This window comes from Pholcus phalangioides, unplaced genomic scaffold, assembly GCF_987345545.1.
Source record: "Pholcus phalangioides strain wild (caught in Gottingen) unplaced genomic scaffold, Ppha-v1.0 ptg000016l_1, whole genome shotgun sequence".
NCBI classification, from domain to species: Eukaryota; Metazoa; Arthropoda; class Arachnida; order Araneae; family Pholcidae; genus Pholcus; species Pholcus phalangioides.
In genome coordinates, this window is record NW_028301609.1 from 8,489,265 (window position 1) to 8,512,176 (window position 22,912).

Sequence of the window (22,912 nt, forward strand, 5' to 3'; positions counted from 1 at the left end):
TTTTCTTCTATTTTCGGGAAAAAAACTTTCACTCATCTTACGGTGACTTTTTTTTAGAAGATTCGAGAGGAAAATAAGTATATGAGAATCCAAAATTTTTATGTGTTGCGTATACTTCTTGGTAATTTGAAAATTTACGACGAATTCATTACATTGCGATTCAAAGTACTTCCATTATAACTTTTTCCCCCATTGTTATTCCTGCAACTAGGTGGTTCTATACAGGGTATAGGGGTATAGTTTAACTGATGGTCACAACTGTGTAAGCGGTGATATAACTCGTCAAAACGAACAACTTTCATCGTACAATGTGGGGTCGGAAAGCAAGCGGTGAACCGTCAGAGGGCGCTTTCTCTGGAGTGGATGAAAAACGCCGCCTTTCGCAGAACCTGCCATTCATCTGTTGTTCGTCCTATAACAGTTGCCGTCTCATTTACTACGTAATGTATCAGTAAATTTTCGAGTGATTATGTGGTTCCAGCACGAGCCAATCAGACCGCCAACACATTTCCTCAGGATTACGTGGATCGACCTGGAAATTGCCTTTTTGAACAGTTGGATTAGCCGCCGTGGGCCCGTCGCTTGGCCTCCCATTCTACCCTGTTTTTCTTTTTTCCTCTGGACACAGCTAAAAAGCACGTTTACGAGACGCCCATCGGGTCACCAGAGGACGTTGTTATCCGAATTAGCGTGGCAGCTGCAGGCGTTCATGAAATGCAAGAAATCTTCCAACGTGTACGCGATTCACTCCGTCCCTGATGTGATGCCTGTGTTGAAGCTGGTGGTCGCTCATTTGAGCATTTGTCGCAAATTTTCGAAAATAAAGATTCCCCCCCCCCACTTTATTACTCGACTTTATTGTGTTCCCCATTTTTCACCACACAGGCTTCATCTCGCTTGCTTTCCGAGCCCCTCATTGTGTGGTGAAAGTTGTTTGGTTTGGCGAGTTCTATCACAACTTACAATTCTGAGTTTAGTTACACCTTCCTTGTATAAGGTTGCATAAAATATTTTAAGTTCAAACGACTCTGAAAAACACTATATTTATTTTTAGTAAATTTTACATTAACTAAGCATTTTCAATCGAGATCGTTGGAGAATTATGCATTTACTATTCATACAAGTGGTTCTTTTAAATTTCAATCTGTGATTCGCATTTTACTATGAATATCAAATGCTTGCTCATTTTACATAAAAATTTGCATAATTTAATTTTTTTTTTTCATATCTCAGTCTTTTAAAAAACCATAATGAGAAAAACACGCCGTTCTTTGGTGCTTTATTTTCAAATCAAGTGAAGCAAGAAGATACACACACACAAAAAAGATATATATACATATATGTATGCATGTAGAGTAGCAATAAAACACAAATTGTGGATAGCTCACTTCCCAGCTGTTTCCATATGCAAATGTCTAAATTATGCAAATGCAAAGCCATTTTCTACAAAGCCTCGGAAAAAAAAGAAAAGAATAGCTATAGGCCAATTTCTTTGTTAGTTTCGAGCAGCTTCGTGTCTCTGAAGAGAACATGAACCAAATCATTACGTTTTGAAGACAAAAATGGCAGCAGTGAGATCGAAAATAAGAAAAACTTAAAAGTAAGAATAAGAAAAGATAGAGAGGAATGTGTAGTTTAAGATGCTTACGCGATGATAGGAAATGTTTTGAAAAAAAAAAAAAGGGAATTCGCTGATATACGTTTATGTTTTCCTGCAGAAATATACATACGAAAAAAGAAACGAAAGATATTATAAAAAGAGAAAGAAATGTGTTTTGTGGGATTTATTTGCAATTTGAATGTTTTCGTTTTTTTTTTCCTCCCGTGGAGGAGAGGACGCGGAGTATGATGATGTAAATGCAGGAGCCATTATATTGAAGGTAAGCGGGAAAAATGCTGTCGGATGCGGTTTGTGCTATTCTTCGACAGATGTTTGGTGAAAATGAAAAAAAGACTGTATCAGAGCATACTTTTGTTCTGATGTGAAGCACGTAGGAGGGATGAAACACTGAGAAATTGGATTTATATAAAATAACTTGAAAACAAGAACTTATAATTTGTATTTCGTGATTATGTGAAGTCGCAGGTACATTGCCATTTATTCGGGATAACACACTACAAATCTTCCCCACTCTTGTGCCATAAATGTGTGTGGGTTGTTTTTTCTGACTGTAAATTTTTTTCAACCTCAGGGAGTTAAGCGCTGACTTAGAGTATGTTTTGTTTTATGTTTTGAGTTAGAAATATGGTGAATATCAGCTTTGTGGGCTTTCGTCAGAGGGCAGCACTTGAACTTTCGTCGGTTTTGGAGGAGCCGTGGGTTAATCGCGGTGCTCTCCGTGGCTGGCCACAACAATGGACAATATGGAGTTCACAAGATTCTAAAAGTGCAATTATAGCTTCTTCTTCGCGGGTGCATCCAGCAACTTATCGTATAGGTAAACAACTTGTTGCCATACAGCTTAGCCTTCGACAGAGAGAAATAATCTTGGTGAGTGCCTATGCTTCTCCCTACGAGGGTTTAGACGGGGTACTACAAGAACTAGAAGAAATACATCTATCATCTACTGCTAAAGAGAAGATGTTTGCTACCGATATTAACTGTCATTCGTCATTGTGGGGCTACAAAACTACAGACGCCAGAGGCTGGAAATTACAAGAATTTCTCAGCGGTCACGGCATGTACCTATTTAACGCTGGCCAAACAAAACCTACTTACGAACTTTTTGGTACAAAAGGATGGCCGGATCTCACGTTTACCTCGTCTGAAGAATTATTTGCTCACACAGCCTGGTCAGTAGGAAACGAGGATTCGCACAGCTCGCATCGGTATATTCATTTGGACCTGCATATAGAATGTCAATCTCAACTGCAATGGCGTTATAGGACGACCACACGGAGATTAATCAGGCTCAAGACACTCACCAGGCCAATGTTAACCGATTTTGCACATCAGCTGCGTATGACACACACGGAAGAAGACCTCAATGCAACTGTGGACACCTTTATGGAAGTGTTGCAGTCTGCTTGCGTAAATATACTGGGACGTGCTCAAAAACATAACGAAAAACTTCCCAACTGGTGGACACAGGACTTAGCCATTCATAGAAAGAGGGTTCGAACATTGGAGAGAAAATTTCTCAAGGCTAAAGGTAAGTTCAAGGGTGAGACCCATACGATTTACAAAAAGGCTAGAGCAGAATATCTAAAGAAGGTTAAGAAAACTAGGAACGACTGCTGGACAAATTTTTGCGCTGCTGAAAATAATCCTTATGGGGTCGCATACCGTTCTGTTTTCAAAAGCAAGAGAGTACCGCCTCAAGTTTTGATGATGCAAAGCGGGAGTCACAATTCCACAATCTTGGAAGCGGCGGAGCAGCAACTCGATACGATTTACCCAGATCCTACGGACACAATATCCTTGGTAAAACCAATTAGAACTAGTATCCCAGATGACGAGCAAATTACAGTGGAAGAGATCAGGAGTATTGTCACAAGATTCAAGAATAGAAAAGCACCTGGCTTTGATAATATTAGTGTTCCCATACTGAAGACATTATTCGAAGCCAATGCCGAATCGTTTACTGAAATTCTCAACAGGTTCCTGGAATTATCTCTCTTTCCTAAACATTTTAAAAAGGGGAAGCTCCTGCTATTCCTTAAGAAAGATAAAGACCCACAATTGCTACGGTCATATCGTCCGATTTGCCTACTACCCACTCTAGGTAAGGTCTACGAGAAAGTTATAGTGCAAAGACTTATGTATCAATTGGAGTGCATGAACTGGCTAAGTCCTCTACAATTTGGATTTCGTGCTGGAGGGTCAGCTGAGAAAGCTATAGATTCACTGTTGCAAGTAATTGTCAGTATGCATCAACAAGGCTATCAGACGGCGATAGTCACGATAGATATTCGTGGAGCCTTCGATTCGCTGCGCCATGAAATAATTATCAATCAACTTCGCCAACTGCCACTTCCTGGAAACCTGACGCGAGTTATTGAGAATATGCTTTCAGACAGATATATAATGATGTCCACAGACGGAGGAATAGCCATGAAAAAGCAGATGAAAGGGTGTCCACAGGGCTCATGCAGCGGCCCCTTGATGTGGTCACTTGTCCTCAACACGCTTTTACAGATTAACTGGGGCCCGCGGGTATATATACAGGCATTTGCCGACGATCTGGTATATGTTATATCCGGCGAAGACCATATAGCAATAACGGATGAAGCACAGACAGTGTTCGGAAAATTGAGCAATTGGCTGGCTAATAATAAACTTCAATTGGAAGTAGAAAAAACCCGCTTCTTGTGGCCGCACCCAAAGAAAAAGATGAAACCTAAGATCTACATTGAAGGTATACGAATTCGACCGTCTCAGATAATACGATACCTTGGTGTGTACTTTGATAGTAAATTGAATTTTATGGCGCACATCCAAAAACAGGTCGACAAAGTAAATGGCACACTGCAATTACTGCGCAGATTGGCCGGATCGAAATGGGGAATGCAGCGAGCCTTTCGCAACATCTTATATAAGACTATTGTACAAAGGCAACTTTCATATGGATGCGCCACTTGGTATCAGCACCCAACTCAAAAACAAAAGAGAGCTCTGGATATCGCACAGCGTCCCTTTCTTCTATATGTTACTGGAGCCTACGTTACAACCGCGAACGAAGTTCTGTATGTGGCTACAGGCAACCCAGCTTTGAGTATTTACATGGAGTACGAGGCTCTTAAGACCAGACTGCTACATCTTGAAAAGGACATAATATTGGACGAGCAGAGAATTTCGTCAAACCAATTTGAGCAGCGGCATAAGCAATGGCTGTTTCACCCAAGCAGACATCTCACCAAGTCTCAAATAATGCCATTTGGTATTGATAATATAGATTCCCTGGGCTCTAAGAAAATATTCACCGATGGCTCTAAAACAGAAACGGCTACTGGCTGCGCGTATGTGGTACTAGCGGAAGATGGTTCAATAGAGGAGCAATGGAGTCGAAGGTTAGCTAAAGAGAATAGCGTATTCCAAGCCGAGATTTTTGCGATACTCAATGCTGTTAAACGTGCGGGAGAGATGCTTTGTCCAGTAACAATCTTGACAGATAGCGCATCTGGCCTCCTAGCCATACAAGATCCTCGTTCACCTAACCCTGACGTACGAAGTATTCGTCTTATCCTACGCGCTCACGACAACATAAGGTTAGTCTGGGTCAAAGCGCACGTTGGTATTGCTGGAAATGAAAAAGCGGATCAACTTGCCAAGGAAGCGACAACATTGAAAGACTTGGTTGTTCTACCTTGGCCGAGGAGTCATGCCCGTAATATCTTGAAAGACAGAATGCTTCATCTTTGGCAAGTTGAATGGAACAAGAACTCAACGAAAGACGCCTACAAGATACAACGTCGAGTGGCTTTGCGCAAGTGTGTATGGCCGCGAACAAAAACAATCCTTTTAACTGAGCATGGTCCATTTCCGACATACTTGGAGCGCTTTGGACGATCATCTCACAATGCTTGTAAGTGTGGTGCTACGGGCTCGCTATGGCATTACGTCTGCCAATGTCCACACACATCAGCGTTTCATTTTGGTCAGATGTCACAAAGTCAGATGACGGCATTCAAAAGAAGAATACTAAAAAGTCCGATGAACTTCTCACGCATTCAAAATTTGATTCAATTTTTGGACCGTAACCTATATTTGCTGCACGACATGATGGGTGGACTACGGAAGAAGCAGGATGAATTTCAGCCTTCCAGACCATTAAAGCTGATACCAGGGAGAGTCTACAACTTGCGGCCACGTAGGGGTACCGGAAATTCACGAAACTGATACGTCGTTGAACGGTGAACTTTATTGGAGAAACTATAAACACTTAACATGTTAACGTTGTGAATCAATGCACTCCATAATCCAGCTAGCCAGCCGATGTAGCTTCGGGAATGATGAAATCTCCTAATTGCCCAGGAGAATTAAGACGTAGGATGCTTATGGAACAGGAATGTGTTCCTAGAATGAGCTAAAACATCTGGGTGTGCGAACATTGGCTGACTTGGACACTTGGACCAGGACATGTGACGCAAACATGACATCGATTCGTCGTTGTACGGCCTACATGACTAGTGACATCCAACGAACGCGGACGGACCGCCACCAACGGAATTTGATTACGTGCCCCAAGGACGCTATAATATCAATTTAGATTTCGATTCTTAGATCATGATTTATCATAATTATTTTGTTGATTTATACTCCTGTAATTGGACTTGTTATTCTGTTATACAAATTTATATAGATATATATACATATACATATTTAATAAAATTCCGGATGCACCCATCTTTCGGGAACGCTTTGATATCTCCTTGAGATGGGAAGCGGGGTGTGTCCGGTCCTTTAATGTTCAATGTTCAATGTAAAAAAATTTAAAATTTGGAAAAAATAAAGATTTGCTGACATTTATGTTCGTAATGCATTTTTTGAGTATCAAAAATATGAAACATTTTGAAAATTAAAAAAAAAATGAAGGCTGGGTGGTTGAAAAGGTTAATTTTAGAAAAGAAATTCAAGGATTCACGATTCAAGGATACAACTATTAAACTTTCCTTTCCGAGCAAGGTTTTACCTGTTTATGGATTACATTGAAATCAAAGGAAAAAGTATATTTTACCCTTAATAAACCATATAAGCTAATTAAGAAATACACTATGATTATTTAAAGTGTTGTTTTGATGCACTGTTTCAATCAAAAGTATGACAACAGCACCAATTTACGTCCGTTTTAGTAATTTTTTTCATTCAATGGGGTGAACCATATATCAGAATGCTATCAAATATATTTGATGCTTTTCGACACTACGGTATAAAATTTACTGTCAAGGTTTAGTTTTAATATTTCCCATTTATCCTTAATACGCATATTTAAAAAAGTTTTACTGAAAAGATTTTTTTCGGTTTGAAAAAGAACTGAAGCATATTTCTATATTGCTCGTATTCACAATTATTAAGTAGTTAAGACGCGGAAGGTAATATTTATCGAGTTATTAATTAATCAAATGATTATTTGTATGCATAGAATGAATATTTCCATTCATATAACGTAAAATAATGCGTATAAATAACATTGGAAACGAAAGAGAAGAAGAAACTGCTTACACACATCGATAGAAATATTATATTTCCCGGGAACATATTCATACAACAACAGGTAATTATTTAACGAAATTTTTATTGTGTTTCATCCTAATTGTCAGAAATAGGCATTGGATTAATATAAGAACACCTATATTACAGTAAACTGGAGAAAACTACATTACGTTAATTGAATATTTTGATATGAATTTTAGGCTCTCGAAGACGTAGAAATACAAAAAATATATACTTTTGGCAGCGAGTTTATCAAAAGTTATTAATTGTTTAACATCATTGCGTTATGTATTATATATAGTAGGAAATTCGCCCATGATTTTTGTTCCACTCCAACAGAACAATTAACTAAAGCTTTCGTGATTAATTATGAAATCATTATGTTTCGTCATAGAGTTAATTATAAGTGAATCAAAGTTTAGCAAAAGTTAAAAAAAATATGTTATGGAAATGCAATATTCACAATTAAATAATCTCCTGAATATAGTTATCTTCTGAAATAGATGTTTTCCGAAGCAACTTTGAACAGAAACACGTTAAGGAATACTATTTAATTCACCAAATGTGTGTTTTCGGTAACAAAAGTGGAAATGTGTATCTCTTGTCTGCATTGATTTTCGGCAGCTTATTGATCGATGAAGCTACATAACATAAAATTCTTAAATTTGATTCAATCGTCATATCGTTGGTAGTTTGAAAACATTTAAAGGAGAAAAAAAAACTCTAAAATATATTTAATTTTCTCAATTTTCGAGAATTTTTAAACGAATGGCAATAATTATTCCTGAAATCATTTTTCTTAATTTTTGTTCCTAAAGATAAATCCTGTCTACAAAAAGAGTTTTGTAATTATTTTTTAATTTGGTAGTGGTGATTCTTCAAACATTTGAAAAGAATTGAGAAGTTTGAAGACTTGGCATAATGTTATTGGTAATACAGTAAAACTTCTCAATTCGAATTTTGAACAAATCGAATTTTTACAGACTTCCCTTGCGTTTTTTAACTTAATGTTAAAATTTCTTGTTTAATTCGAAGTTGGGGTAAAAAAATCATAATTTTTGTATGAGCAAGTTTAGTGTCCGGAAAATTTTTGCAAGAAGTCAGACTGGTTTTCTCGATCAAGTTGATAAAAAACAATTTTTCAAAAACATAAAAGTCCGAAAATTTGGTTTTTCTCCACTCTTTCTATGATAATTTAATAATGCCCATTTTAACATTGTCCGGCTGGAGTGCATAGAGAATATATACAACTTCATCTAAGTTTTTTTTGTTGTCATCAGGAGTATAAAAAGTATCAGAAAGATCGTAAAGCGTTAATTAAAATATATTTCCTTGATAGCATCAGAATAATAAGAAAAATTTCGGAAACAGTTTCGTCACTGATGATCATGGACTGTTTCTGCAAATCAGGCTTTGAATATGGTCAAGAAATCCCGCAATGATGCTGATTCCACATCAGTTTAATAATGTAGCAGCAAAGATCAATTATCAAAATTATGAATTATTACAATCTGGAAAAGAGTTTCGTAACTGATGATAAAATTTTACTAGTTGATAATTATTTGCATTGAGAATGTTGATGATTACATTGAAATTTGTAGTCATTACACTGATCTAGGATAGTTTAATTAAATAATTAAAATTTTGGATAATTCGAATTTTTTTCCAGAGGCTTTGGACTTCGAATTCGTCAAGTTCGACTGTATTTTAGTTAACAAATAAGACATAGGAAAGAAAGAGAGCATCAGAATGACGATAATTGAGAATAATAAGTTGAGAATAATAAGATAATTTTGAGCCCACAAGCGTAATAATTTGATCGGATTTATACTTTGCAAACAAAAAACACCAGTATATATGTGATGTCTTTTATCGTTAGAATCGGAAGTGAGAATCAAGCACTGATTGCTTTTAAAAACATTCATAAGTCGCACGTCGTTTATTCGATCGAGTTCTCATAGATCTGTGCCAAAATCCAAAAAAAATCGGAATCAAAAAATTAAAATCGACTATTAAATCAACTTCAACTTATTGCCACTGCTACGCCCACAAAGGAATAGAGAACCCGAGCTTTTTGCGGTGGGAACTCATTACGATATTCACACTGGATGATCAAATTTCGGATGGAAAATTCAAGCGTAAATACAATTTTGAAAGCACATGAGCGAACCGAAAACGTTATGCGTAAATTATAATTTGAGCTCTCACATCATTTCAGGTCACTAAAGACGTCCTTACGTCAAACATCTATTAACGATGACGGGGAGTAATATTGCGTCCAAACTCACTGGAATAAAGTCATATATGTTTTTTCTTTGTGTTTCCTTTCTTCTCTCTTCACCATCACAAAACTTTATAGCAACCCTACTATCTACGGAATACCCCCCCCCTCCCCACACATAACGCATCTTTCTACTATGCCTGCAAGACCAAACGAGAACACGTAGAGTGAGGGTGAAAAGAGAACACTAAAAAATCCCTCTTACCTATTTTAGTTTTGCCTTTTATACATTTTCTCCCACCCCCCGTTTTTCTCACTGCGGTTATGTTTGGACAAGGTTACCATATTTATCGCCAATTTTTCAAACAGATATAAACTAAATTTCTTGCCAAACGCTTGCACGTGAAGTGGTTAAGAAACAATTTTTGCTGAAATGATGTTGTAGTAAAATAATGGATATACGTATGTAAAAATTTCAAAATTTTCCTTTTCGAATTTATTTGGGTAAAATCAACTGCAAAAAAAAAAATGCATTTCCATATTCTTTTATGATACTGGCTGATAATAACATGAGTGCATCACCAGTTCAGAAGAACTGCCAATAACAACAAAAATTTGGCCGAGCCTTATGAAGATGCTGCGTCTCGATATAACGATCACCCCTCAACAAATATATTTTTTTCTTGTTCCAAGGACATAGGTGGAAGTCTGGGGGGCACGGTCATTATTGCGGGGGGGGGGCACGATGATGATGATGTCAATTCATATATACATATTTACATTAGATCAGCCGTCTCCACCTTTGGCGCTGGGGGGGGGGGCAATGCTTCCCACACCCCCCTGTATCTCCGCCCATGCCCACAGAGTATCGTTATATCGAGGGTTTACTGTATTAGCAATTCTTTCTAGATGTGTGTTTAAAAACGTGTATGTGTTTATGTGTGCATAAAAAATATCCATTTACCTTCCTATATTTTATTTCGTAAGTAGATATGTTTTAAAATAAAATATGAAATAACTTTCACATTGTATTACGCAACGACCTTATTACCATTGGCAAATAAATCGATAAACGTGAGAAGAATATTTAGAAAAAATGATGTGAGTCCTTGAAACACACACAAAAAAAAAAGAAAAACTGCTCTAAAAATTCGTTTTTAAAGACTTTTTAAAGCTAATGAGGAATTTTTCTTTTCATGGAAATTAAGGATTTCTAATTATTTTCTGTATACATAGTAACGCCGGGAAATAATTAAAAAAAATAAATATATTTATGTAAATATATATCCAAAGGAGGGAACAAAAGACGAGCTTCAACGACTTTGGAAAACGCTTTTCATCGAACGTCGACACTCACTAAAAAAAACGTCTATTCATCGCAAAATTCATGAGCAATTTAGTTTTATTTTGCTGGAAAGATTATTATAATTTTTTACTTCTAGTTTTGTGACTGGTTGGGTTTTTACTACTTCTTTTTTAGTGTAGATATTATTATTTTTTTCAATTTTTTATTTCTTTTCATATCTTATAAGCACAGATTATCATGCATATCGCCTTGTTTTGTTAGGAGAAAATTTTATTGAAATTTATTAAAAGCTTGAAATTTAAATTCGGAATTACGCGAGAGTTTACTGAACGATGTTTTTTGTGAACATTAAATATCTAGAAGAGAAATTAATTTTTTTTAGGAGTAATTTATATAAGTTTGTAATCTAAGATACATATTAATATTCTACTGTGAATATACTGAACATATTAATACTCTACTGAACGTAGAATATTTTTTTTTCATAAATTTCCATAGTTTCCCCTCAAAGTAGCAGCATATGCTGAAGACATAGCGTGCATTACCCACAAATACAGTTAAACTTGGTTATAACGACATCGAAGATTACACGAAAATTTTTGTTGTTCTAACCGAGGGGTCGTTACCACCAAGGTTGACGGTTCTAAGGCTTTTTCTTTGACGAGAAATATAATCAGATGAGATCAAATGCTGTGCATGAAGTTTTTTTTTATTTGACGTGGCACGTTACGTCATAGCAATGTGTATAGCGGCGTTTAATTGGAAACACTTGATGAAGCCCCGTTTACATGTGCAAATATTGCGGTGGCATTGGGAGTTCTAGCACCCGCTTGACGACTTTTATTCCTTCGTAAGGAAAGAAATGGAAAACATTCATTGGTGAAAATTCTTGAAGCGGTTTTTAAACCCGCTTTTTCCATTTCCCATGTAAACGGGGCTTATGAGAGCAGTTTTATTTCTCTCATAAGACTTGAAAAATAACTACATCGGCGATAGATGAGGTGTTAGAAAAAGACAAAAATATATTTTTAAATTGTTGGAGGCGACAACAATGGGTGTGAACATTAAAACCTTTGTTAGAAAGATTGTCGCTACACGTCTCCACAATCATATATTACCTAACCGAAACCCCAATCATCCAATTTAATATCCTCTGAAAGCACTATTCTAATGTCCCATGAAAAAACAAATTCGTTTTCGTTTCACTGTTACGATATTACATTACACGTTCGTCTGGTTTTATTGATAAAAATTTATAAATTTGTAATTCATTTATATAAAAAATATATCAAATTATATTTTTGAAATACATCCATTATCACAAGATTTTCTTATATTAAAATCCCTCATTTTTCTGAATAATGCGTCTATATTATACATAATATTTTCTTGATGTATGTATTCAAACATGAGAGACTCAATACATTATTCTTCGAACTTGGTCTGATGCCAAAAAAAAAAAAGATCTTAATAGAAAATGATCCTTTTTTTCCCCGCAGTTTGGGCAACCACCCAATCCTCAGAAATATTGTCTGTAATGTTTTTTCTGTGGTATAATAAATATGTATATGTATATTGACTAACAATAAAAAAAACCATATTTCCATCGATTTAATAAATTAGTTGTATAATATGTAGCATACGGTTACGTTATGTGTATTACTCCATTACTTGACCATTAAAGGCAAAAAAACTCTCTTTCTTTTTGAGTATAAGAGAAGATAAATGAGCCTGTTTTTTTTATGTTTCTTTTTTTTAACATAAAACGTCTTGGATTCATTTATCCAAGGGATTGGTAAAAGTAATCAGTTTGCATTATTCCATTATCGTAATACATTGTTTATATTAGGAACGCTAATATATTACTTGGTTTAACATGGCGGAGAAAATAGAAATACTTTCACGAAAATTCCATGTTTGAAGAGTTTTAAAACTAATGAATTTAAAGGTTATCAAACCATGTATGTGTTACTGCCGAAGCCCGAAAATGGCCATTTCGCGAAGTGGCAAGCAAGCCAGTTTTAACCGTCTAATGTCCGAAATTCAGAATTTCGCCGGGCTTTGGCCGGCCTACTATATGCTGATCCCTATGTATGGACCGCTAAGATATCGATAGTCAGATTATTTTGACCGTTAGCGTTGCAATAGATAACCGTAATTGTTATGGTTAGCTATGGTCAATTCTAAATGGCCAAAATTATGACAAAAAATACGCCAACGTGGCGATGACCTCCAGATAATAGCGATCGATATAGGGATGTAAAGGAATCGATATATAGAGGCCAGCTAAAGACCGGCGGAACTCGAAATTTAGGACATTTGCCGGGTCAACTGGACTGAGTGTCCAACTTCGGGCTTCTGCAGTGACATATATAGGGAGTAACTAAATTGATGGACAGAACTGTAAGTGGCGATAGAACTCGCCAAAACAAATAACTTTCACCCATACCATGTGGGGGCGGAAAGCAGCGAGAGAGCGCTTTCTCTTTAGTGTATCGCCTTCCGAAGAACCGGTCATTCAGTTGTTGCTCGTCCTTCCGCAGGTATACTAGGAAACCTTCTAGCAATTATGTAGTTCCAGCATCGCGGAGCGCCAACACATTTCCTCAGGATTGTGTTGAACCACCTGGACATTGACATTCCAAACAGATGGATTTGCCATGGCGGGGCCCGTCACTTGGCCTCCCAAATCTTTTACGAGACGCCCATTGGAACTCGCCAAGGAACTTGTCGAGACCGAATTAGGCCAGTCGCCCACTGGAAGCTACCACGACCGAAAAGAAATCGCAGAACAAATTACGGGTATGTTGTCTTGCGCATACGCATACACTTGACTTGTTTTCGCTCGTAGGAGTTTCCAGTGGACGACCGGACTGGCCTTAGCATCACAAGTGCAGACGTACGCGAAATGCTAGTAATCTTCCAAAGTGTACGCGATTCACTACGTTGCCGTTGTGATGCCTGTATTGCAGTAGGTGGTCGCTCATTTGAGCATTTGTTAAGTTTTTTTTTGATAATAAACATTCGTTGTCCTTATTCGTCTTTATTATGTTCTACATTTTCACAAAGCTGACGCCTGCTGTTTGCTTTCCTACCCCCACATTGTCTTGTGAAAGTTGTCTGTTTTGGCAAGTTCTATCACCCCTTACAGTTCTGACCATCAGTTTAGTTACACTTTGTCTCGTCGGGACGAGAAACGAGACACCCAGTAATCCGAAAAAGAAATATCACTGAAAAAATGACAAAATCATTATGAGTTTAATCTCATAATCATCTTCGTTTCGTTTCTATGATCACTCACTGAACAGTAACATGTAAATGACTATTTAAATTTGAAACTACTTTATCAAAAATAATGAAAAATAAGTGCATTGGGAGATTATAAATAAGAAAGAGTGCATGTGAATTGAAGAGTTCAGGGCCGGATACAGGCCTGTTACATACTGCTAAAAAAATATGGAAATGAACAAGAAGTGTCGAAAAGAAGAGGCTCCATATTAACTTGAATATGATTGCAGGATGGGCTAACGATTGCAGCATGACCTTTAGCGTTGACAAGTGCATGGTCGCTCATTTTGGTTTCAACAACCAACGTTTCTCTTATGATTTGAGTGGTGTTATTCTGGATGCAACTAGGATCACCAATCTACATACCCTCATAGACGAACGGCTTAGTTTTTCCGAACGCTGTTCAGCGGTGGTCAAGAAAGCGAACCGAATGCTTGATTTCATTCTCAGAAAGGCCTCTTCGCGTTCTCCTGAAGTCATCCGTCCACTTTTCAGAGGCTTAGTTCGTCCTGGACCGCAGTATGCCGTCAGGTTTTGGAGACCATACTTACAGAGGGACATTGATTTGGTCGAGAGGGTGCAGAGAAGACGTGTCCTTGTCGGCACACGGGGCTTGAGTTACGAAAGGCTTTTGAATGTTTGCATTGGATGAAGACAGTTGTCGGGGAGATATGATCGAAGTGTTCAAAATTCCCAACGGTATCAATAGGATGGACCATAAATTATTAATGCGCCGTCAATCCACTGCTTTGACAAGGGGATACCAATGTAGACTGGTAAGGGACAAATCTAAGTTGTGGTGTCGCAGGGTGGTTTTTTCTAATAGGATTGTGAATAAATGAAATTGCTTATCGCAAAGGATCATGAGTTCTAACGCAATTGGCTCGGTTAAAAAGAAATAAGATAAATATGTTGGGATGAATCAAGAAACTACCAACATTTGGGGGTCATTAAAGTATTTCGTCAGCGTCGATGGGGGGGGGGGATTTTTAATGGCACCTTACTCGGTTAGCCAAAAACGAGAAAATCTTTTGCTAGTTCGTGGGCACCTGAACTAACATTCTCCCTAATTATAAATATCTTACAGAGCCACTTCATCGATCTCTAAATGTTTCACGGATCCTTCAAGTGCTTTGGAAATGTGTCCGGTCCACTTAAGTGCTCCGGAACTGTGCAAGGCATTACTCAAGTGATCCATAATTATGCCACGGATCACTGAAATTATCTGGGAATGTTCCGCCGGTAACTTGAGTGATATAGAACCACACTGGGGGGGGGGGGGGTTAAGTGCTCTAAAATTGTGCCATATGTTACTCAAGGGATCACTAAATTTGCCACAGATCATTTAAGTATTCTGGAACTGTGTCGGGTTTACTTAAGTGATCTTTGAATGTGCCTTGGACCTACTTCAGTGATTTGAGAATGTGCCACGGGCAACATAAAGGCTCTGGCATTGTGCCACGGGTTATTTAAGCGATATGTAAAAATGTGCCCCTTAGTTCATTTTTACAAAATTTGGTTTGAGGGGGCAAGTCACATCAGATAATCTTCAGGGCCACATTTGGTCTGCGGGTCAAGTGTTTACCATATATGGCTTAAAGGGTGGGTCGCAATGAATTTCTTAAAGATGAAGTTTGAGTTCTTACCCTTCAAATAACATTCAAATTAACAGAAATCGATTATAATAACTCGTATGACGGTATTTTCATTCGAAATTTTAATTTTTTTAAAAATGTTGTTTTACATTAAATTTTTTTTTTCGTCTGGGAGGGAGGCGCACGAGCCCCAACGCCCCCCCCCCCCCCGATGCGTTTCTGACCACACCAATATGCTTTAGGAGGTTGGGGGCAGTGCTGATGAAATTTTGCTGATAAGGCGGGGGGGGGGGGAACAGACAGAGTTTTGCTTACTTTTTCCCACAATGGGGAGAGAAGGTCAAAAATGGTTAAAAATTTGCTGACGTAATACTTGAACGGCCCCTTAGATGAGATTAAATGCCCGTAATTTTTTATGGGCATTATATTTATAATTTATCATAACTATTGGTTTTCCATTTCTCTCATTTGGGTGACTGTATTTTTGATATAGTTCAGATATTCGGCAACCATACTTTTATGGGCACCTTTCCTCGGCCAACACGTTGAACATTTTGTCTGTTGTGGTCTTTGCATTAATAAAAAAAAAAATGTTACGCCTTCCACTGGTTCCACACTCATAGAAAAGTCTAATATCCAGTTTCGACTCCCACTTTCACTAAGTATTGCGTTGCTTAATAATCTTTCTCAATAGTTTTTGCCGATTTCTGTAATACGCTTACAAAATCTAAACTGGAATATGCTTTAATTACCCGGAACCCATTTCACGCTTGCCATATTATGAATGGGTAATTTATTTACCCATTCATAATATGGCAAGGTATTTATGGCTAGGTATATATGGCTAGGTATATATGGCTAAGGTATTTATTTATATTTCAAAAAAAAAATGGTCCTTATATAACAATATTCTATCTGCCACTCATCTACGAAACGTTTCAATGTCATTAGTTTACAAAAACGCAGAGAGTACTTGAACTAACCAAATTGATTGAATACCCATTCTTAACGAAATCCGTTTCAATATCAAGTGCTACAATACAAGATCTAATTGCTTATTTACCGTCAAATCATGAAATACTAATATTGCTAATTACTGTGCTGTATAAACAGATTTTCCGAATTTCATAATGAGCTTCCTCGACATCTGGATACTTTTCATTCGTCTGTTACCGACTTTAGAAGATTTTTGCTGTGATTGCGTTGTATATATTTTTGTGTAGTATTTTTGTATTTGGGGCCATTCAAGTATTGCGTCAGCAAATCTTTAGCCACTTTTGACCACCTTCCCCCCCCCTTGTCAGCAAAATTTCGCCAGCACTGCCCCCCCCCCCCTCCTAACGCATATTGGTGGGGTCAGAGTCGTAACCGGGATGACGCATAGGGGATCGTGCGCCTCCCCCAGACGAAAAAACAAAAATTTATGCAAATTTTTTTTTAAATTATAAAGGTATTTTCTTTCGAAATTTTGTTATTATAATAGGTTTCTGTAAATTTCAATGCTATTTGAAGGGTAAGAACTCAAAATTTCTCTTTAAGAAATTTATTGTGACCCACCCTTTAAGCCATATATGGTAAACCCTTGACCCGCGGACCAAATGTGGCCCTGAAGGTTATCTGATGTGGCTTGCCCACTCAAACACAATTTTGTAAAAATGAAGTGAGCGACACATTTTTACAGATCGCTTAAATTATCCGTGGCACAATTCGGAGCATTTAAATGGTGAGTGGCACATTTTCAGATCACCGAAGTAGGCCCGTGCCACATTCAAAGATCACTTAAGTAACCCGCGACACAGTTCCAGAACACTCAAACGATACGTGGCACATTTAGATATCCCTTGAGTGACACGGGGCACAATTTTAGAGCACTTAAACGGCACCCCAGTGCGGTTCTACATCACTCAAGTTACCCGCGGAACATTCCCGGATAATTTAAGTGATGCGTTGCATTGTTCTATAGCACTTAAGCGGCCCCCGGAAACATTTCCATAGCACTTAAGCAGTCCGGGCACATTTCCTGAGCACTTGAAGGATCCGTGGAACATTTAGAGATCGCTGAAGTGGTTCTGTAAGGGATTTATCATTAAGGAGAACGATAGTCCATGTGCCCACAAACTAGCAAAGATTTTTATCGTTTTTTGGCGCACCGAGTAAGATGCCATCAAGAATATTTCATATCTTCATAAAGGGTGGCTGATGACGTAAGCATTATCCAAACTCCCTCGCCCCCTTGTCATCAAAAGTCAGCAAATCGGAACCCCTCCCATCGATTCTGACGTAATACTTGAATGACCCCTTTTGAGTTAATTATTGTTACATTTTTTTGTACTTTTTCATGTTGTCATGTTGTCGTTTCTTCTATTCTGTGCTAATTTTTACTGCAAGCTGTAATTTGGTTCAAACTTGTATAGCTTTGGATTTTAAATAAAATAAAACTATTTTTCATGTCTTTATATAAAATATAAATACGTAGTAAAAACTATGATTTTGAAAAAGTATATATTTTTTCTGTTAAATATAGTTTTTCTTCTTGAAAACAGAAAAAAAATCTCGACTTCTTTTCTTCTGGTTTTTACGAAACAAGCCTAAACTAAAGAAAAAAATGATACCATATAAAATTCTCAGAATAAAGAAATTACGACTTTAATATTAAAGTTGTTTGTTTATAAATATTTTTCCTGCGTTATTTTCCCCCTTAGAAAAGCGGAGAAAACAATATGGTGAGCATAAAAAAAGCAGAGACGAAAGAGGAGAGAAAAACTCCTGATGGCCGAAACATGATCTTCCAGCTAAATGATAGTATTATATTTTCTCTTCCGAATGTGCCTCATTCAGGTCACTTGGTCAAGTGGGAGCAATAAAACAACGAAATAAACAAGATGGTGGACGGAAAGGGAAACGAAGGAGAAGGAAAAGAAAAATCATGCATTTTTCAAGTTGAACTTTCTCTATTGTGCGTTAACGCACATGGTAATAAAATAAATTACTAAATTATACGGTTTATTACGTAATAATTTCCATTGAGTATGAAAAAAGAAATGAAAAATTAGTGCATTGAGAAATTATAGATGGGGAAAGATGTGAATTGAAGAGTTTGGGGCAGGATACATGCCTATTATTACATACTGCTCAAAAATACAGGGTGGGCAAAAAGCCCGATAAACTTTAAAAATTCATAAAAACCGGAAAAATAGCCGTAACAAAAAAAAAAAAAACGGTTTGCGGGGTTAGCATCGCTGGGTCACGGGAATTTTTTTTAAGATAGGAAAAAAAACCCCACAAAAACCGCTGATATGTGGCACTGACCTACACAAGTGAAAGAAAAGATACAAAAGTCAAAAATCCAGCAACGGCAGAGTGCAGCAGGTCCACATACACGGTTAACAACGGTGAACTGATTGTGGATTAGGATCACAAGTTCTCATAACCGTCTCATTTGCATATTTCCACCGAAGTCGCTCTGTCGGCGCTCTATCGGCTGTTTGTTGAGTTATTATTTTTCCTTTCTTATAAAAATCCCGTGACAGCGATGCTAACCCTGCAAACCGTTTTTTATTTCTGATATTTTTCCGGTTTTCATTCATTTTGTGGACTTTTCGCCCAGACATACAAATACTTCATATCCCACTCGTTTCTTATTTTAAAAAGTCTAATATTTATTCTCTAATATTACTTTCAGTATATTTTACGTTGATTAATAATCTTTCAGAATTAGTTATTGCAGATTTATGAATTGCATTTCAATTCACATTACGGTTGAAGAAGTTATTTTTATACTAAAACATCCCCATATCTTTAAAATATAACTACATATTGCATGTTCGAATAATAAAGAATAATCAGTTGATATGGAATACAGAAGATTCTCGGTAATCCGACACATATCAGACCAGCTGTATGTATGCGGGATTGCCGGAATAATGGAAGCTCTTCGAAAAAGCAATGTATTCAAATTATTTAAGTTATGGTATGCTAGATTTTTTATTAACGAAACGTCATATAAAGCCAAAAAGGAACTGAACTTTAAATATGAATTTACAATATTGAATATTTTATAAATTTACTGAAATGACTACTGCATAATGAATATGTACATTCCGTTTTCGCACCAAAACAATGCAGTTGTGCCTGGTAACTTTATTATTCCATTGGAGTGAAACAAAATTGGGGTTGCACGGTGGGCATATTCCTTGGCAAGATCAACTGACTTCCCGTCTCTCTCAAGTATTTTAATGATCTTTTTTCTTTGAACGAGAGTTAGTGTTTTGTTTTCGAGTCGTCTGCAAGGACATTGCATACACAACAGGGAATAAAAGAGATACAGACATGACACCATCGTAAATTAAGGAGACTTAGAACCGAAGCAAAAACTGAACTGTACTGCAGTGGTTTTTTGAAGTACGACCCCCTTTAGACCGAAAAATTTATCGGCCATCCCTACATAGGCTGACCATATGTCCTGGTTTTCAGGGACATCCAAGTTCTTTTACCATTAAATGTGAAATGAAATGTGAATGAAAATACCAACATATCTAAAAAATATATTGTTTGACTACCTACAACAAAGAATGTATTGGAATCAACTTACAAATAAGTTTGAAGAATATAATATTGGAGTACCACAAGGTTTGGTATTGGGACCCACGATATGGAACATTGCAGCAAATGAGATTTCAAAAAAGGCCACATCTAAAGGTATAATACTACAAGCGTTTGCTGATGACTTTTTGATCATAATAACAGGAGAAGCACCATACAAGTTCATCAAGAAATCAAAGAATATCCTTAAGGAGCTAGCAAGATCGGCGGACAGATTTGGCTTGAAATTTAATCTTCAAAAATGTCTATTTACGATAGTAAAAGAAAGGGGGGAAAATACCAACGATCCCCTCTATAAAGATGAATAAAAAATCACTAAAATATGTGACAAAATTCAAATACGTAGGCGTAGTTATCAATAGAAACTTTTTATGGACTGACCATCTACAAACATTAAGAACAAAATGGCCAAAAAGACGCAAGAAATTGTTCAAAGATCAAGGGCCACTTGGGGTGTCAAAGTTGAAGTGTTAAAAAATTTTATTTGGAATGCTTGGAGAAAATGATAATATATGGGTACGAAATCTGGTACACGAATACAAGAACTCAGAATGACAAATTAATTTCTATCCAGAGGAAAGCTTTAATTGTAATCTCAAAATGCTATATTACGGTTTATAATGAAGCATTGAATGTACTTACTGGGATACCACCCATACAAATTACGCTTCAAAACCTGCTGAAACGTTACAAATTGTTTCAACTTGGAGAACAAATATGCATTAATCAAAATATCGTTAAAAGAGAGCACATAGAAGAAGATAAGCCAGCTCTAATACCACCGTGGGAGAAAAAGAAGATCGACTGGAATGAAGATCAAAAGGACAGAATGGAAAATTCTATTTACACAGAGGGATCCAGGATCGAAAACAGGGTTGGCTGTGCTTATGCGCATTGTAAAAACACACAAGATTGAAAAGGAGCAACTAACAAGGCTTAGTGATCATAGCACTGTAGTGCAATATACTCATGCAAATCCCCTTCAAAATGTGCACATTTTTAGTGATTCGAAATCGGCACTACAAGCGCTAGCGAACCCTAACAATTATAACGAAATTCATCGTACAATAAAAAATCTGGCTACGATAAATAATATCAAATTTCATTGGATCAAACCGCATAATAATAATAAAAGAAATGACTATGTGGATAATAAAGCTAAAGAGGCAACAAAAAAGGACCAAATTGACATTAAAACTAAAATCACTAAAATACAACTTAAAAATGCCATGAAGGAGGCTAGCGACGCTCAACATATAGTATATAGATGTGAAGCATGTAACAAAGACAGAAAAGAATGCAATTTTAGCGATCACAACATAAAAATCTTAACATTGGTGAAAAATAAGAAAATAGCTAATTTCTTAAAATCCATCATGCAAAAAAGCGTGGAATATTATATACATCACCAATAATGTCCTATTTTATGACAAGATTTAAATGAATACATACTATATATGATATATTTGTTTTAAATATATAGATATTATTGAAAAGTTGAATAATTGTAAGGTGTTAATACAACATTGTATATAAGTGCATTTGATGAATACGGAAAGGATTTTCTGATTTAGACTGGATTAGCATGTACCATTTTATCAATGTAACCAGTTCTCACTTGTAAGTGTAAAGTTCTCACTTGAATCTTTCGTGTTGCTGAGTAATACTGTGAATTTTAATAATGTGTAGGACACTACAAATTCTTTTCAATTTATGTCATACACTGATTTTTTACGAAAATATGTAATCTTCTAGTTCGTGATAGCATATGTGTGCAGTACATATAAAATATATGTTAATATCTATTACTGTAAGTTATAATGCATGAAATCGACTGAAATATAACTTGTATTACAGTGTTCTTTGATCTCGTGTAAAGTTAGCTGTGATTGACGGACTGATTTGCTTTGTATATTTGCATGTGTGGTGTAGTAGTAGTAGGTAGGGCCTCCAAAAAATGGCTCGGGGGTCCATGATGTTCTTAAGTCAGCCACCTCGTTGGGCAATTTGCCTGTTGTGGCGTTGTATTTGTATAATTGTATTTGTATAATGTGTATAGGATTTTTTTTTCTTTTTCTCTTTTTTTTTATGTTGAAAGATTAAATGATTGTCTGACTCATATGATGGTACGTGAATGTATATCTACAGTGTGATAATTACAATGTAAAATATAATACTTAAGTGAAGTAATTATTATAAATCCCAGGGACACTGAATTGCTGCTCGCGAGTTGTTAATGGTTGCTCCCTGGGGTAAGATGTAAAGATAATGATGAATGCGTGTTTTTTTTTGTGGAGAAACTAAATGCTCCCTTCGGGGAACCCCGTATGGCGAACTATGTTTGCCGGGCCGAGGGTTACTATCTCTTACCATTAAATGTGCTGACCCAACACACTTGTTCCGATTTTAACTAGGCGATATTGTCTTCGAAAGGTATTCAATTTGTTTTATATCGTATAAATAAATATATATATAATAATATATTATGTATATACATATATTATGTATATTATGTATATTCAAATTCTATCTCGAAATGATTCTACACTTCAAAAATCAACCATTAACAAAAAAGTGTTAATAAAACGTAGACACATCACCTCCTCCCGTATATTCACATATGAGTTATCATTCTATTCTGTGTTTTTAATTTTTAAGAAATATAAAATTTTGAAATCGGGTGAATTTCTCCTCAAGTCACCCCGTAAAAGTACTAATTGATATCGTCCGCCACGGACCAGAAGCAC